At 46.7% G+C, this 18021-nt stretch overlaps 1 pseudogene across 1 annotated transcript; it reads right to left on the bottom strand.

Annotated features, from left to right (window-relative positions):
- Window positions 1-76: 76 nt before the first annotated feature.
- Window positions 77-16742, bottom strand: LOC311001519 (annotated as a pseudogene). The gene is made up of 4 exons: window positions 16604-16742; window positions 6193-6459; window positions 5653-6113; window positions 77-147 (listed from the first exon to the last, which is right to left on the bottom strand). The product of its transcript is annotated as an uncharacterized misc_RNA (transcript).
- Window positions 16743-18021: the final 1279 nt, after the last annotated feature.

Genomic DNA, 18021 nt, shown 5'->3' with positions numbered 1-18021 from the left:
AACTCAGAGAGTCAGTGATGAGGGAGTAGCAGCTTTTACCACCACCAGATGGTGTTTAACACACGTTATCTGTCTCCTAACATCCTGCTGAGTCGATGAAGATGTGGAAGAAGGCAGAGGTGGTGGTCATCTTCACCTCCACCAGGTCTGACAGAGGCAGATGAGCTGTTGAGAGCTCATATAAACAGGATGAATTTTCCTTCTGGTGTAAAACCATGTAAATTATTTTTGCTTCAGCATGATCGGACTGAGAAGCAGGTTAGGACAGAGAGTCTCTTACCATGGTGACTGACACATGCTGTCTTAATTCGAGTACTTCCACGAGTACACCGTAATGTAGTATTTATGTTCTGGAAACGACTGAATCTCATTCTTAACAGAAATAACTAAAATGTTTTATCCCAGATTCAATTGAATAATGAGCCTATCTCTGATCCATTACTTATTCCTCAGGGTTTTAATCATCATTTCTCTTCTATCTGTAGCTCCTATCACTTTGACTCCTATTGGACTGCCAGCCCCTCATATAGTACTTTCTCCGACCACTCATTTTCCTTTAAAAATCTTGCCCAATGATGTTTTTCTTGCTGTGTCACCTGAGAGATAACACTAGTGCTGGCCCTGATGACCTCAAAGTTAAATTTATCAAACTTGCCACTCATGTCCAAGGGTCTCATTTATAAAACTGTGCGTGGGATCGTTACTAAAAGTGTACGTACGACCAAAAGCCAAGTTTTGTGTGCGCCCAAAAAATTCAGATTTATAAAACCCTGCGCACGCACACTTCTAAGCAAACTTCCCTTTATAAATCACAGAGTTCCTACAAGTGTGCGCAGCTGAATCCGCTTCACGTTCGGCCCTGTACACGCCCTGTTTTAACCCTAGATGGTCAATGCAAACCACCACATGAATGCAATCTGCATATAAATGCAGCACTGGTCAAAGTCTCTAATGATCTTCTTATCCACCTTTTTCCGAACGTCAAAAACGTAGCCTGTTTTGCCGGTTTTGGAATGTTATGTTTACGTTTCCATGGTTTCAGTAGCCGCGGTAAATGCATGGATTTTAATTTTTTTTTTCCCCCAATGAAAATCGGTAAAACGCATGGATCATCGCAGCAGATTTTAACAGTGGATATCACACAAATTGACATCTGTGTTAAAAGCCAGCGTTAATAGATCCATGCGTTTACCGCAACTATGACAACGCCTGAAAACCATGGAAACGTAAACGTAAAATTCCACCAAACCGGCAAACCGGAAGCCAGTTTTGACCATAGATGACGTTCGGAAACTTGTGGATAGCTTCAGACAGAGGTCTCATCTCTGTACTTGTACTTTTGGACCTCAACGGGTCAGCGGCTCAGAGCGCACGCGGTGTTGTTTGGTGCGCTGCCTCTCAAATGCTGGACCCGGTTCGGCACATAGTTACAACAATGACAACAGTTCTAATCTGAAACGAGTTATTAACCATTCATCATGGTCTCCCTCTCCCTCCTTTCTCCTCCAGCGGTGCCGTGGTGCAGAATTACGCACGGGGCTCACCGCTGTATTCATACATTTACAGTAATTAGACTGATCGATAAAACTTTGAATCATGAGCAGAATCAGTTACATTCTGAGGAATGATCAAACATGACACTTCTCTTGATAACAAGAAAACAGAATGTAACAATTGTGGGAACGATTACTGGATTTTTTTTTCCAGGCTGAGATTTAATTGACTCTCGATCATATGTTCACAGTATCATAGGAAAATATCTAATTATTCACAACATGATAGGACTGGATGCTTCATTCCATGCAGCCGCGCCGTCCTCTCCTCCTCCTGCACTCTGGGAGTGGACAATATGACGGAGAGATGGTGGTGATTAAATATAGAGAAGGAAATTTGATTTTGAGTTTCAGTTAGATTCTAAGATGTTTCTGAAACAATTGCTCAGTCCAGTGCAAAAAATAATGTTGTTGAATTAAATAATTCTGATAACATGGATCTAACGCATACGGGTTGAAATTAAATGTGTGACGGCCGATAATAAAAACAAAAGTTATTCTCACTCTACATTTCTTCAGTCTGACTTCAGTTCACCACCACACCGTCTGTGTCGCCAATTCCCCTTTTCCTCCAGACCAGCGTACGCCTGGGTCAGAGTTTGCTTAGAGCTGCGCACATTCTCCCGTCAAGTTAGTTTTTTATAGATCACAACCTTGGCGTGGAAAGTCACGTACGCCACTTTCAGGCCCCATTTTGTGCGTACGCAACGGTTATAAATGAGGTCCCTGATGTATCCCCTTGCTGACCTGTTTAATTTGTCTCTGTCCACCTGTTCAGTTCCCTCAATCTGGAAATGTGCTAAGGTTACTCCCGTTTTCAAAAGAGGTGATCCGTCCGATGTGAATAACTATCGCCCTATTTCTATTATTTGCACAATCGCAAAAACGTTTGAAAAGCTTATTTTTAACCAGCTGTCTCAGTACTTAAATTCATACAATATTCTATCACCTTTTCAATCAGGATTCAGACCAAATTTTTCCACTACCACAGCCTTGTTGAAATGTACGAAATGATGTGTTCACCTCTTTTGATAAGGGTCAATTTACTGGTGCAATTTTCATTGATCTGTCTAAGGCCTTTGATCTGGTTGACCACTATTTACTTCTTGATAAACTGTTTGATCGAAATGCTCTTCTCTGGTTTAATGCTTATCTCCATAATCGTCAACAATGTGTTGTTTTTCAAGGTCACCAGTCTGACTTCTTAATTATTGACATGGGTGTTCCACAAGGCTCCACACTAGGTCCGCTTCTTTTCTCTGTATTTATTAATGATCTGCCTAGTATTTGTTCAAACTGTCATACTCACGTATATGCTGATGACACTGTTATATACACTTCTAAATCAGATATAGTACAAGTCCAGAACTCTTTACAGTCTGATTTTGATATGGTTCAAGACTAGTTCTGCAAGAACAAACTTGTACTGAACAAAAAGAAGTCATGCAGTATGATTTTCAGTACACGTCATCTCCAATCCCAGTCAGTTGATTTTCATATTTATTTTTCTGATGGATCCCCTGTTGACAAAGTTGATACATTCAAATATCTTGGACTTTGGATTGACCCTGAACTCTTTAAGCCTCACATTGATTACATTGTTAAAAAAGCATATGGTTGTCTCACCTCACTCCATCGCTCAATCAACTGTTTTGCATTTCACGTCAGGAAAAGGTTAATCACACAACTGATTTTACCACTTGTTGATTATGTCGATCTGGTTAATCAAAACACTTCTGACACTCATCTCAAATCACTGACCATATTATTTAATTCCTTATGTAGATTTGTTTTGAGATGTTCTTTTAGAACTCATCATTGTTTCATGTTTGATTCATTGAACTGGCTACAACCTAAATCAAGAAGACAATCTCACTGGCTTAATTTTCTTTTCAAATGTATTAATTTCAATTGTCCTCCTTATCTACAAGAACTTTTAATTCCATCCAATTCGCCATATGCACTCAGACATATGAACTCTCCTTTTTTCTTTGTTACTAGAGTCTCAAAAGAGGTTGGTAAAAGGTCATTCCATATAAAGCTCCCATCTGATTGGAATAATCTCCCTCCTTTTTTGTGTTCTATTACCTCTTTTCATTGTTTCGGGATGTCACTATACTTATATCTTAAAGCAAATTGTTCATGTTTCTAATTAATTCATTTATTCTTTGTTATTCCTTTCTTTCCCCGTTTTTTTTATATGTTTCTCAATATCTCTATTCTGTTTGTTAGACTTATGTGGGTAGGGGTGGTGTGTGGGCGTGTATGAGCAAGATGTCTGTACTTGTTTGTATTTGTCATGGTATGTATGTCTATAATGTAATGTAGTGTATTGTTGTTATGTGTTCCATGTATATGTCTGTCTAGGGATCCCCTTGAAAATGAGATGCTACATCTCAAGGGGCTATCCTTTAAAGGAGCATTAACGCAAATCCAAATTCTTAATGGGACACATTAAGTAATCAAACAGGTATGAACAGGTATGTTCAGTAACAGAAACAGCAGGAAGGTTCAAACATACAAAACTTTATTATCATGTTCAGAGTCACAGAAACAGCAGGAACGGTTCAAACATACAAAACTTAATTTAACATATTTGGAAGCACAGAAACAACAGTTTCTACTTCTTACTGATGGAACTGAACTCTGATCAGAAGTGATGCTCAGTGGTGACATCATCACAGTCCTCAGCCAATGTCTGCTCAGTTGGGATGGGTTTTCTTGCCATGGAGACAGGTGTGTCATTTCCTGTCAGAGAAGTTAAAGGTACATTGTGTAGGAATTACTCCATCTAGCGTTGTGGATCGCAAGCAACTCAATCGTATTTTCATGCTGCATTCACGTGAAATCGGGCTTAAGGCAGACGGACAACAGCCGCTGCAGGTAACGGCATAAACAAGCGTTTATGTAAACAAGTGGTCCGTCAGCACGAGGCAAAACAATACACGTGACAATATGTTGTCATGGTGATGTGGTATTGTTTTACCGGCTTTCTCTGGACTTCTGTGACTAAAATGGTTTGTTAGCGACGGCCGTCTGCCCGACTGCAGGTGAATGCAGCATCAGTGTAACGCTCCATTCCTCCTCACTGCGTTACCACGGTGACTGAGCCGACAGCTCCGGTGTCTCCGCTGAGTTTCCGTGGTTTCCTACCGTCACGCTAGCCTCGTAAACCAGCCGCTCCCCGAAATGCATTTCATTTCATTTCTGAGGGAGAGTCTGGCCTCATCCCCATTCTAAGCGTTTGGACTGAAACCCTCAGAAGGCCGAGCCAATTGCCGCTGTGATTGACACAGCACGTTGGCCAATCAGGGACCGACTGGTGCAAAGCCCCGTCACTACACCAACTTGCTGATTGGCTGAATGGGGTTGTCTGTCAACGCTACTACTCCCACCCAGCTCCCGCCCACCCCAAATGCTTAAAACGGAGATGAGGCCAGACTCTCCCTCAGAAATGAAATTAATTGCATTTCCGGGAGCGGCTGGTTTACGAGGCTACCGTCACGCTGCCACTGAAGGTAAAAACATGGAGACACCACATGGCAGCCAGCACCGAGCTTACCCGCTTGTAACAGTTCGTGAGTGAGAGTCGGTCGTGTGAGCAGGAAAAACAGTAATGTCCACAAAAAGAGTTCACTTGGGACTTCACTCTTGCCCTTTTATTGAGCCGAACACTTCATACTATCATACATGACAAAGAAGCGGTCTCACTTTACTCACTGTTAGCTGAGTTAAGAAGAAGAAAAAAAGGAGAAACCATAGGGAGAAACCAGCTCAGTAAGCTAATGGCGTCCACTCATCGGGTAGCCTTCTTCTCAACTGAAAACAAAACAACGCGGCGCGACGCTCAATGACGTCCCGGCGCCGCCACGCTTACGTTCTTAAAGGAACATTTACAACTGTTACACGCTCCATGGAGATATGAATGATATGAACGGCTCATTCAGAGCTGAAAGGAACACTTCACTTTGTTGATATGAATGAAAAACAGACTGAAGAACCTAATAATAGATTTTCAGATAGATAGATAGATAGATAGATAGATAGATAGATAGATAGATAGATAGATAGATAGATAGATAGATAGATAGATAGATACCTTTAGCTCTCTGTCGATACAGAGACACCATGACGACAGTGGAGACGACGTACGGACAGATGACCACCAGGTGACGGAGCACAGTGAGGACAAGATGGAGGGAGGAGGAGGCAGGGGGAGGAGTGGTAGGAGGTCTTTCTGTAGAGAGAGATTCACCTGGTCAGGTAAATATGTGGATGAATAGGTGGTGAAATCAAAGTGATCCTGACCTGTGACGGTGATCCAGCTGGATGGAGACCCTCCATGGCCTGTGATGTTACAGCTGTAGAGGCCTTCATCAGACATGTTGACATGGTGGATGGTCATGTGACGTGTAGGCTCAGTCCTGATGAGGGAGCCATCTTTATAGAAAGCAGCTGGGGGGTTGGAGGGAGGGGTCTTATTCTTTGATTGACAGCTCAGAGTGACATCATGTCCCTCCATCACAGGGAGGACAGGACTCTGCAGGATCACTGGTCCACCTCAACACAGAGACAAAGTACAGCAGTTGATCCATTTCCACACAGCTTCATCAACACTGACTCCACAGTCTGATCTTACCAGTCACAGTGATGTTGATGCTGCTGCTGCTTGTTGCTCCCTCTCTCAGCTCACACCAGTAAACTCCACTGTCTGATGGTTCAATGTAGCTGATGTTACAGGAGGAACCATTTGATCTTCCCCATCCAGCTCCACACTGACTCTGTCCTCCTTTGGCTGTGTTCCTCATCACCTTCCATCCAGCAGAGCTGTCGTCCTCCTCACAGCTCAGAGACACTGAGTCGTCTTCAAACAGCTGAGAGCTGTTGGGACTCACAGTCAGACGAGCTGAGAGCAGATTATTTGGATTCAAACATAAAGTTACACATTAAAACATCAGGAAGGATTTAAAAAATTCAATGTTTGTGTTCATCCACCAGTTGCACTACAAAAGAAACCAGATGTGGGCAGGTGCGTTCAGGGGCAGACTCTCATCACACACGTGAAGTTTCAAGCAAATCGAACAACACGTAAAATAGGGCATTTCCTGTTTCCACAAGGGAGCAAAATGAGCGAAATTGCCTATGATACCATATGGAGACGTTGAGGGTGGGGCTCTGATCATGAACAGAGATTTTCTGGACAACGTACACATGTACCAATTTTCATGTTCCAAAAATCCCCCCTATGGGCTTTTTGAAAATTTCAAGGGGGCCAATTTGGACAAAGCACGAAGGATTTATATCAAGTTGATGGTTCATCGACCAGGCGCTGGTGGATGAACCGAAGGAGCCCATTTGGATGGTCTGCCATTCCGAAAATTTCCGAAGGTCCGTCATTCCGAATTTCCGATGGGCCGCCATTCTGAAGGTGTCAATTGCGGTTGTTTTATTTTGAAAATTGACCGGATTCTCTCGTGTTTCTTTGTTTGACTTCCTGCCCAGCTTGACGCGATTGCTCACGGCAAATAGGCCAGACGCTAAAACGATCACTGCATGGCGGCGCGGAGGCCCCTGGTGTGAATGACAATCATTTAAAAAAAAAGAAACTGGCTCAGGTTCTTGGCACTTCACGACTATTCGCGGCGCCGAAAAAGGGTGCCAGCATGTGCCCCTCCCAGGATTCAATCCCTGGTCACCCATGTCGAAGGCAACTGCTCTACCCACTGTAGTACCACGGCTAACACTTTACATGTTTTACCCAGCAAGTACTTAACCAACCTTTTGAAATGGCACCCCTTTTTCATAAATAATTAAGGGCCGGCATTCCGAAACATGAAAGTAAATGTTCGGAATGGCGGCCCTTCGCAATGGCACTGGAACCCGGGTGGACCCTCATCACATGTGAAGTTTCGAGCAAATCAGATGATGCATGACGGATTTTGCCCCACCTCTGTCGTATGTAAAATACGAAAATTTCCAAGTCCCTAATGTGTGTACCAAAAACTGTGTGTTTTTGAGCATGTAAAAGCCGCCAAATGTGCAATTTATTGTTGCTTAAAGGTACATTGTGTAACTTCTTCTGTTAGCCTATCTATTCATGAAAATCGATTATTTGGTTCAAAAGTCTGTTTTTCATTCATCAATAATCACCCCCATCAACAAAGTGAAGTGTTCCTTTCAGCTCTGAATGAGTCGTTCATATCATTCATATCTCCATGGAGCGGGTAAGCTCGGTGCTGGCTGCCATGTGGTGTCGCCATGTTTTTACGTTCAGTGGCAGCGTGACGGTAGGTAACCACGGAAACTCAGCGGAGACACCGGAGCTGTCGGCTCAGGTGGAGGTGGCGTCTGTGAAAAGTCACCGCGGTAACACAGTGAGGAGGAATGGAGCGTTGCACTGATGCTGCATTCACCTGCAGTCGGGCAGACGGCCGTCGCTAACAAACCAGATGTCATTTTAGTCACAGAAGTCCAGAGAAAGACGGTAAAACAATACCACATCGCCATGACAACATATTGTCACGTGTATTGTTTTGCCTCGTGCTGACGGACCACTTGTTTAAATAAACGCTTGTTTATGCCGTTACCTGCAGCGGCTGTTGTCCGTCTGCCTTAAGCCCGATTTCACGTGAATGCAGCATGAAAAATATGACTGAGTTGCTTGAGATCTACAACCGCACCACTAGATGGGAGTAATTCTTACACAATGTACCTTTAAAAGAAGAAAGATTAAAGCCGCAAGTGGACCCACAGACATTCTTCTAATAACTTTTGATCAGGATCGTGTCTGGATGAACTGTACAAAATTTACACCAACATTTTTTTTTCGTGTCTTGCCTCACTCCCGAGTCCATGACCAGCAGATAGACACCATCCTTTCGACTGTGCGTGCAGTATCAAGGGAGATAGAGCCGCATCGCCCGTAATTAGTGTGACGAAGCCCTCTTCATCACTGTAAAGCACCTTCAGTCTTCAGTCTACATGGTACATTTTACACATTTTCCCCTCTGTCTTGGGTGAGTGCACGCACCCCTTTGGTTTCATACTCATCATCATCATATCTCCAACCGAAGTAGAACAAGAAAACCACACACTACTCATCATATTTGTTTGTTTTCAGTTCTCTTTATTTTGTCATAGTTACCTGGGTGCTGCTGTCGTGCTGCTGCTCCCGTGCCGGCCATGGAGGAATGAACCAGAGCAGCAGAAGCAGCTTGCTTTTATGGTATGGTCGGCTGCGGACCATACCATCTCCCCACTGAGTGGAGGGGGAGAGTTTTTCTTTATGTATTAAATGCTCAAATAGAGCCTGTTTATTGATTGTGATGGTTTGTATGATGTTGAATATTGTTAATAAGGTCAGTTCAGTGCCGGTGTGTGGAGTATAGTTACCGGACTTATTGTTTCATGGGTTAATTGGTGTTGATTGTTCTTGGGGCGGGGTTTGGGGTATATAAGGCCCAGGCCGAGCAGAAGCTCGGGTGGAGAGAGTGAGGCTTGCTTTGTTGCCCTGTTGTTTGTCACTGTAAAATAAACTGCACAGCTCAGCTTAATTTGTGACTCCAGCCATCTTTTTTTGTTGCTCCTGAATTTTTGAGTTCCCACGTTTTTTGACATTTGGTGGCAGTGGTGGGATGGCCAGCCGCAAAACTGAGCGTGCTGCTTTCAAGAAGCGGACCGGCTTACGCTCTCAGAAGCCACCGCTGGAGAAAAAGGTAGAGGATGACTGGGAGACAGCAGCCTCCACGGAGGACGAAGACCAGAGGTATGAGGCACAAGGAGCAAAGCCCCGAGTGTACCACCAGTCACTCCCCTGGCTGCCGCCTGGGCCGCCGCCTGGGCCGCCGCCTGGGCCACCGCCTGGACCGCCGCCTGGACCGCTGCCGGGACCACCGCTGGGAGCGCCGCAAGATGAGGGTCTCGTGGAGATGATGAACCTCTTCAGGGGCTTCCTGGCGGCGCAGCAGAGAAGAGACGATATTCTCCAGGACGAGCTACGGGGCCTGCGTGTTTCCCTGGAGGCCTCGGCGTCCCAGCAGCCCAGCATGCAGCCGTCACCAGCCGTGCCGTCCATCACAGGCGGGAGTGTTCGGATGGAGCTCCCAACGCCAGCACCCCGTAGGGGCCCACCTGGAGGGGCCGGGCAGGGTGAGCCGTTGACGCCTTTACCAAGCCGACTGCATAGTTCCCCTGGTGGTCAACCAGCGGTGCAGAGGAAAGAGCCTAAAATGCCAGTGTATCAACAAGGAGAGGACATTGGAAATTATCTCCTTCGCTTTGAACGCATGGCTAAGACTTGGCAGTGGCCCCAGGAGGAGTGGCCCTGTCGGCTGATTCCCCTGCTGACTGGAAAAGCGCTGGAAGCCTACACCGCCATGGACGAAGATCGATCCAACTATTACGAGGACCTGAGGGAGGCGCTGTTGGCCAAGTTCGATATCTCGGCTGAGACTTACCGCCAACGGTTCCGGGCCCCTTCAACGCCAGCTGGTGAGACACCGACTGAGACGTACCATCGTCTTAAGGGCCTGTACCGTCGCTGGATGAGGCCGGAGCAGAGGAGTAAAGACCAGATCGGAGAGATGTTCGTCTTGGAGCAGCTGCTGCAGGTGTTTCCAGTGGACATCAAGACCTGGGTGAGAGAACATGAACCCCAGGACGGGCTGACAGCTGCAAAGTTAGCCACACAGTACCTGAATGCCAGAAGAGGGGCCCCATCACGACCAATGCGGGACCCCACCACCAGGGACTATCATCGCACCCGAGAGGCTCCTCCAAGGAACTTTGAAGGTAACCGGGGGGAGCAGGATAAGGGCCCCACAGCTCAGTCATGGACTAAGACTCTGGTATGTTATCACTGTCAGCAGCAGGGTCACAAGGCCTCGGTTTGCCCCCTAAAGAGACCAAAAATTACTGGGTTGTGTTATGTGCCTAGGGGGGAGGAACAAGGTGACAGTCAAGACGGTGAGGGGAAATCCAGAACTGTGCCAGTTAAGGTTAATGGGAGAGCCTTGACTGCTTTGCTAGACTCTGGTAGCTCCATGTCGTTTATCAGGAAACAATGTGTGCCATGTGTTGTTGATTACAGCCAGCAAACTAGTGTCCTGTGTGTGCATGGTGACTGCAAGTCCGAGCCACAGGTGGAGCTCACTGTGGAGGTGGCCGGACAAAAATATCTGATGAAAGTGGGGGTGTTGGAAAAGTTACCTGTGGAGATGCTTTTGGGGTGGGATTTTCCTGTGTTGTATGACCTCCTCACTGATGGGAACAGCCCCTGCAATGCTGCTGGACTGGTGTTAGAGCCCAAAATGAGTGTCTCCTGTTTTGTCATGACACGGTCCCAGGCTAAAGCACAAGCTCAGCCCGGACTGCAGCCTCTGCCAGACTTGTGTGGTAGTCTGTGTGAGGCGGGGCCTGACAGGCCCAGGAAGCCACGCCGACAGCGGCGGTTGGAGAAACATGCTGGTGCCCCTGATTCTGTTAAAACTCCAAACAATGATTTCCCTGTTCGATGGGAGATACCAGAAAATATCCAAATGTTACAGCAGACTGACCCTGTGTTAAAGTCCCTGCTTGACAAGGTTGCCGCCTCTACTGATCAAAGGGTTCAAACTGGGGGGTCAGTGTATGTTCTGCATAATGATGTTCTGTATCAGGGGAATGAGCCAGATAACCTGCGGCTAGTGGTGCCAGGCAGTTGTAGATCCCTGGTGTTACACCTGGCACACACCATTCCCTGGGCGGGACATTTGGGGCACTATAAGACGTATCTCAGAGTGGCATCACGGTTTTTTTGGCCCTCAATGTACTCTGACGTACAGGCATATTGCCGATCATGTCCGGAGTGTCAGAAAACCAGTGCTGTCCGTAAAACAGACAGAGCACCACTGCAGTCTATGCCTGTGATCACCACCCCATTCAGGCGAATTGCCATGGACATTGTGGGACCCTTAGAAAAAAGCTCAGCCGGATATCAGTATATCCTCGTTGTCTGTGATTATGCTACTCGGTTCCCAGAAGCTTTTCCTCTGCGGTCCATAACCACTCCAAAACTTATCAGTGCTCTTGTCCAGCTCTTCTCTCGAGTAGGTATCCCAGAGGAGATTTTGACGGACCAAGGGACCAACTTTACCTCTCGCCTGATGGGTCAGCTGCATCGAGAGTTGGGCATAACAGCGATCAAGACATCACCTTATCACCCGGAGACGGACGGGCTGGTGGAGAGGTTTAACCAGACCCTCAAAAGGATGCTGAGAAAGTTTGTCTCTGACACAGGAAAGGACTGGGATAAATGGTTACCTTTTCTCCTCTTTGCCTACAGAGAAGTACCACAGGCCTCTACTGGATTTTCTCCTTTCGAGCTCCTGTATGGGTGGCCTGTCCAGGGGCCCCTTGACCTGCTGAGGAAGAACTGGGAGGAAAAAGAGCCAGCCCGGAGGGAGCAGGGCCAAGGGGTGGTGCAATATGTCCTCCAGATGAGGGACCGGTTGGAGCAGTACCGGGAGGAGGCCAGAGTGAACCTCTTGGAGGCACAGAGCTCACAGAAAAGGTGGTATGACCAACGGGCCCGCCAACGTGAGTTCAAACCAGGCCAGAAGGTCCTGTTGCTCCTGCCCACATCAACCAGCAAACTGCTGGCGAAGTGGCAGGGCCCCTTTGAGGTCACTAGGCGGATGGGGCCCACAACCTATGAAGTCCTGCACCCTGAGAAGGGAAAACCAAAGCAGACCTACCACGTGAACCTCTTGAAAGCCTGGGAGGAGCAGAGAAGCCTCCCATCCATGACCTCTCTGTTGGCGCGTCAGGTGCAGGAGGAGGATGACACGGAAGGTGTGGTGGAAGCCTGGAAGCAACCGGCCAGAGTGGATCTCGCTCATCTGGATGACAAGAGGTCAGTTGAGCTCCAAGTTTTGTTTGACTCTTTTCCACTGCTGTTCACACAGAAACCAGGCTGTACAGGAGTGTTACAGCATGTCATCCGAGTGAAACCAGACAACAGACCAATACGGCAGGCGTGCTACCGGGTCCCAGAGCGCTTGGTGCAGCCTCTGAAAGAGGAGGTGCGGCAGATGATGGAGCTGGGAGTCATCGAACCCTCTGCAAGTGAGTGGAGCAGTCCCATAGTCATCGTGCCCAAAAAGGATGGGTCTCTTCGTGTGTGCATTGACTTTAGAAAACTTAATGCTATCTCTTTTTTTGATGCCTATCCAATGCCACGAATTGAAGACCTGTTAGAGAGGATTGGTAAGGCAGCGTATATAACAACCCTTGACCTCTGTAAGGGGTATTGGCAGGTCCCCCTAGAGGAGCAGTCTCGCCCCCTCACTGCTTTCAGGACCCCTTTTGGACTGTTCCAGTTCACCGTGATGCCTTTTGGGTTACACGGGGCACCAGCAACATTCCAAAGGCTGATGGACCAGGTCCTCCAGGGCTGTGAGGACTGTAGCGCTGCCTACTTGGACGATGTGGTGGTGTTCAGCCAGACGTGGGAAGAACATCTGGAACACGTCCGTCGAGTACTCGGAGCAATCAGTGCGGCTGGGCTCACCCTCAATGTGCAGAAGTGTGAGTGGGCGAAACAGGAAACTGCATACCTGGGGTACCAGCTGGGAAAAGGTGAGATCCGCCCTCAAGTTGATAAGATTGCAGCCATCTTAAGCAGCCCCCGACCTCGTACCAAGACTCAGGTCCGGTCCTTCCTCGGCTTGGTGGGCTGGTACAGGCGGTTCATTCCTCACTTTTCCACTCTGGCAGCCCCTTTAACTAACCTCACCTGCAAATTGGCCCGTAACCCTGTGCCCTGGAGTGAGGAGTGTGAGATGGCTTTCCAAGGCCTGAAGGAGAAGTTATGCTCTTCCCCTGTGTTACAGAGTCCTGACTTTGACCGCCGTTTCCTGGTGCAGGTGGATGCGTCAGGGGTGGGCCTAGGAGCAGTACTGGCTCAGGGAGAGCCGGGTGAAGAACGACCTGTACTGTACCTCAGCAGGAAGCTGCTACCCCGTGAAACCCGCTACTCCACCATTGAAAAGGAGTGCCTGGCAATCAAGTGGGCGTTGGATAGCCTAAGGTATTACCTGTTGGGACGTGAGTTTGACCTTCAGACCGATCACAGGGCCCTGACCTGGATCCAAACCATGAAGGACAGGAACGCCAGAGTCACCAGGTGGTATCTGGAGCTGCAGCCATTCAAGTTCTGTGTTCGGCATAAGGCAGGCAAGGAGAATGTTGCAGCGGACTATTTGTCACGGCTGCCAAACATTGCCGCTGCAGGAGAGGAGGGCGGTAATGTGACGAAGCCCTCTTCATCACTGTAAAGCACCTTCAGTCTTCAGTCTACATGGTACATTTTACACATTTTCCCCTCTGTCTTGGGTGAGTGCACGCACCCCTTTGGTTTCATACTCATCATCATCATATCTCCAACCGAAGTAGAACAAGAAAACCACACACTACTCATCATATTTGTTTGTTTTCAGTTCTCTTTATTTTGTCATAGTTACCTGGGTGCTGCTGTCGTGCTGCTGCTCCCGTGCCGGCCATGGAGGAATGAACCAGAGCAGCAGAAGCAGCTTGCTTTTATGGTATGGTCGGCTGCGGACCATACCATCTCCCCACTGAGTGGAGGGGGAGAGTTTTTCTTTATGTATTAAATGCTCAAATAGAGCCTGTTTATTGATTGTGATGGTTTGTATGATGTTGAATATTGTTAATAAGGTCAGTTCAGTGCCGGTGTGTGGAGTATAGTTACCGGACTTATTGTTTCATGGGTTAATTGGTGTTGATTGTTCTTGGGGCGGGGTTTGGGGTATATAAGGCCCAGGCCGAGCAGAAGCTCGGGTGGAGAGAGTGAGGCTTGCTTTGTTGCCCTGTTGTTTGTCACTGTAAAATAAACTGCACAGCTCAGCTTAATTTGTGACTCCAGCCATCTTTTTTTGTTGCTCCTGAATTTTTGAGTTCCCACGTTTTTTGACATTAGCTTAGCTCAAATGCTGGAAGTGTATAGGTAGTGTTAGCCTGCCTCCACCTAAAGTCGCTAATTAGCTTAGCTCAAACACTGGAAGTGTATAGGTAGTGTTAGCCTGCCTCCTACACGAGCCGAAACCAGCAGTCAGAAGCTGGTTTCATTTTAGCTCTAAACTCTGTAAATATATCACTTTATCAACAGTCGGACAGAACGGACTCCGCTGAGGTCCTCACGGACTCATAGTGGACGTCCACAGGGCATGTGCGTGTGTGGCAGGACAAAGGAGGGCCCGGGTTGGGTTTGAACCCTAGTCTACCGGGCAAGACGGTCCTGTCACTATGGCAATTGATGCCTCCAGTTGATCATGTGCCCTGGCTACTTGGCCACAGGGCTAATGGTCAGTGCGCATGACTCTTACTCAGGAGACTGGGGTTCAAACCCTACCTCCTTCGTGCTGCCAAACGTGCAAAGCTCAATTTTTAGGACTGTGCGGACTCTGCGTACGTGCACCCGTGCACTGTGCCATGAGAGATGGTATAAACAGTGAGCAAGGATTGTGGGAAGCATTGGTCATTGGTATCAGAAATGTAGGAGATTGGTATGCAGTGGTGTACTCGGCTGTGAAACCTCCAAGGTCTGCATACGCCCAACCCTAGGAGCCTTTAAGACCTGGACGATACAGCCTTCCACTCCGAAACTTCACCCAGACGCGTACTTGCTGCAGCCGCCGCTCTTGCTGACAGCAGACCGGGGGAGAAATTTCTTTTTTCGGTGCTTTGGTTGGGTTTAGGCAATGAAGAAAGGAGTTGATTAAGTTTAGTAAAAAGACCAGGTAGAGGCTAGACAGGCCAGAAGCATAATGAATGAATCTTTCGTGTCATGCCACCACTGTGGCCCATCCCATATGGGATGAATGTTATAAAGTATTTGCAGCCTCTGTTTCCTTTCTGATTGCGTCCGTCTGTTCGGAGTGGGGGGGTGGGGTGCCTAGCCTTTTCGGAATTGCGGGATCTTTAGAAAAAATGAGAATTCTCGTCATTGCAAAGAATGGAAGTCTATTTTTGGAAAGGCGGGGTGTAACCACGGGAAGTGGCCTACTAGAGTTGGATGGAGCAGACTCAAAGCGGATGGCTGCAGAGCATGTCTGCGCAAAACTCAACTTTTTATGGACATAGACCATTTAACACATTTTATGTGTGAATTTGGAAACTCTATGATGAACAGAACTGAAATAGACACCGATCAAACAGCCTATATCTTTAAATCTACTGTTACCGCTTGGTACGACTAGTTAGCGAACACGTTCAGCTTCAATCCTGACGTGGTCACAAAACCATGGTGGTTTTGTGAATAGAACAACAATATTTATCTTACACGAGCCCTTTGACCCCGAAACATAAGTGTCAGAAGAGCGACAGGCACAAACAGCTCATATTTCATAAAAGACGCTATATCTCCATTTCTAGAAAACAAACAGGGATTTTGATGAAATCTGGCCACTGTTTAACTTGGGATTGCTCCGGAACGGAGGCATGTGGAAATAAACCGTTTGTCACCATTGGAAGCAGAAAGTTTCACCTTTTAAACGAGCCATAGTATGTGTCTATAGCTATAATATAGAATGCACAATGGCTCTACAAACATCGACAACAATCGTCTAAATTGCTAGAACCAGAGTTAAAGCTTTGGAAAACAGTGCGGCACTTCATGAGTTAATGGCTCTATGACGGTGAACTGTAGAAACTATAAATACAGTTTTCTGCATCTGAAATGTCAGCGCAAATTTCGGCAGTGCTTTGAGGTTTCAGAGTCGAGTGCACCAACTTCCTACACGGTGGGAAACCTCAAAGGACCGCGGACCTGCCGCACAGACACCGCTCTGCTCACAGTCACGTACCTGACTGAGTGGAGTCTAAATAGTTGTAGAGGGTTTACTGAAACCTTAAATGCTTTTTTAGGTTTACATTCATGATTCATTCTGCTCACTGAACCATTAACCAGGCTCCTGTACAGGTCAGTCACTGCTACGACCTCAGCTCATCCTGTTGTTGATCATATCAGACAGAGAAAAGAGGCGTTCACTGACCTGTGGTGGAGCTGCAGCAGAGCAGAGACATCAGACCTGCAGAGACACAACAGTGAGACAAACAGACTCTTTGTGTAAAGCAACAGAGTTGCAGCAGTTTGACTCACAGAGCAGCTTGAGCAGAGAGGATTCCTCCATCTTGACTCTCCAACCAAGTCACAGCTGCTCTCTGATCAGCTCTAGTCACTGCACATTAAACCCTCCTCCTTCCTCACTCACACTCACTACAGATAACATCTTTACCATGACATGCCCGAAATAAACAAATACATAAATAAATAAATGATGCATTCACTTTCTGGTCACACAGATTCTGCTCTTTGGTTTTCCTTATTCAGTTTGTTTAATCACTTTACTTTATTTGTTTATTTGAATGGGACAGTGCACATTAATGGACATAAAAACATGTAAATGTGCCGGATTATAGCAAAATGCTAATTTCCATCTGGAGTCCTATAAAGAAAAACAGTTCAATGACAGTACACATAATAATGTAGACAACAAAAAGTCAGTCAATCAGTTATTGATTATTGATCGTCTAAACGAGGCCTCACATTAACACTAAGAGCTGTTTCTGGAAAGAGGAAGAGACATGGGTGTTGTCTCTCTGTCCTCTGCTGTTTGACCACAGCTTCACACCTTCAGATCACACGAGCTTATCACACCAAACAGCCCTGACGCACATTGTCACACGTTAAAGGAATAGTTCAACCAAAACTTTATATGAGAGTAATAGGGCCCGACACAAAAACGTCCATAAAACTACACAAAAACCATTTAATATTCCTCCACACTGCTCGTCCACTGCAATCCAAGTGTCCTGAAGGGAGATAGTCCAGAGTTTACTGGAAACTACCTCATTTAGGACATTTTTACAGCCTAAACAGTCCTGGATTTAATTTTCCAGGGGCGCACTCTCACATTCACACGAGATAAATTCAATCCAGGACTGTTCAGGCTGTAAAAATGTCCTAAATGACGTTCTTTCCAGTAAACTCTGGACTATCTCCCTTCAGGACACTTGGATTGCAGTGGACGAGCAGTGTGGAGGAATATTATAGCTATGGTCTACGATTTGGAGGATAGGTAATTATTATTAACATCGTTTATATGGCGATTATGGTCCTGTGGTCCGATCTACACAATATAAATAGCAAAAAGAACCAAAAAAATCTATTCAGTCTATCAGCCGTGGGCCTGCATAGAAATTGACCAATGGGAGCCATCTGCCCGTCGCGAGGAGGCTCCGAGGGGCGGGCCATACGAGCTTGGAGGGGAGGGGGTGCTTTTTTCTAATTTTTCTCATCCTCTTAAATCGTAGACCGTAGCTTTAAATGGTTTTTGTGTAGTTTTATGGACCTTTTTGTGTCAGGCCCTATTATTACTCTCATATACAGTTTTGGTTGGACTAGGAACCG

The sequence above is a fragment of the Trachurus trachurus genome (genome assembly GCF_905171665.1).
Source record: "Trachurus trachurus genome assembly, chromosome: 18".
In the NCBI taxonomy this organism is placed as follows: domain Eukaryota; kingdom Metazoa; phylum Chordata; class Actinopteri; order Carangiformes; family Carangidae; genus Trachurus; species Trachurus trachurus.
This window is presented reverse-complemented; position numbering and strand designations above follow the sequence as displayed.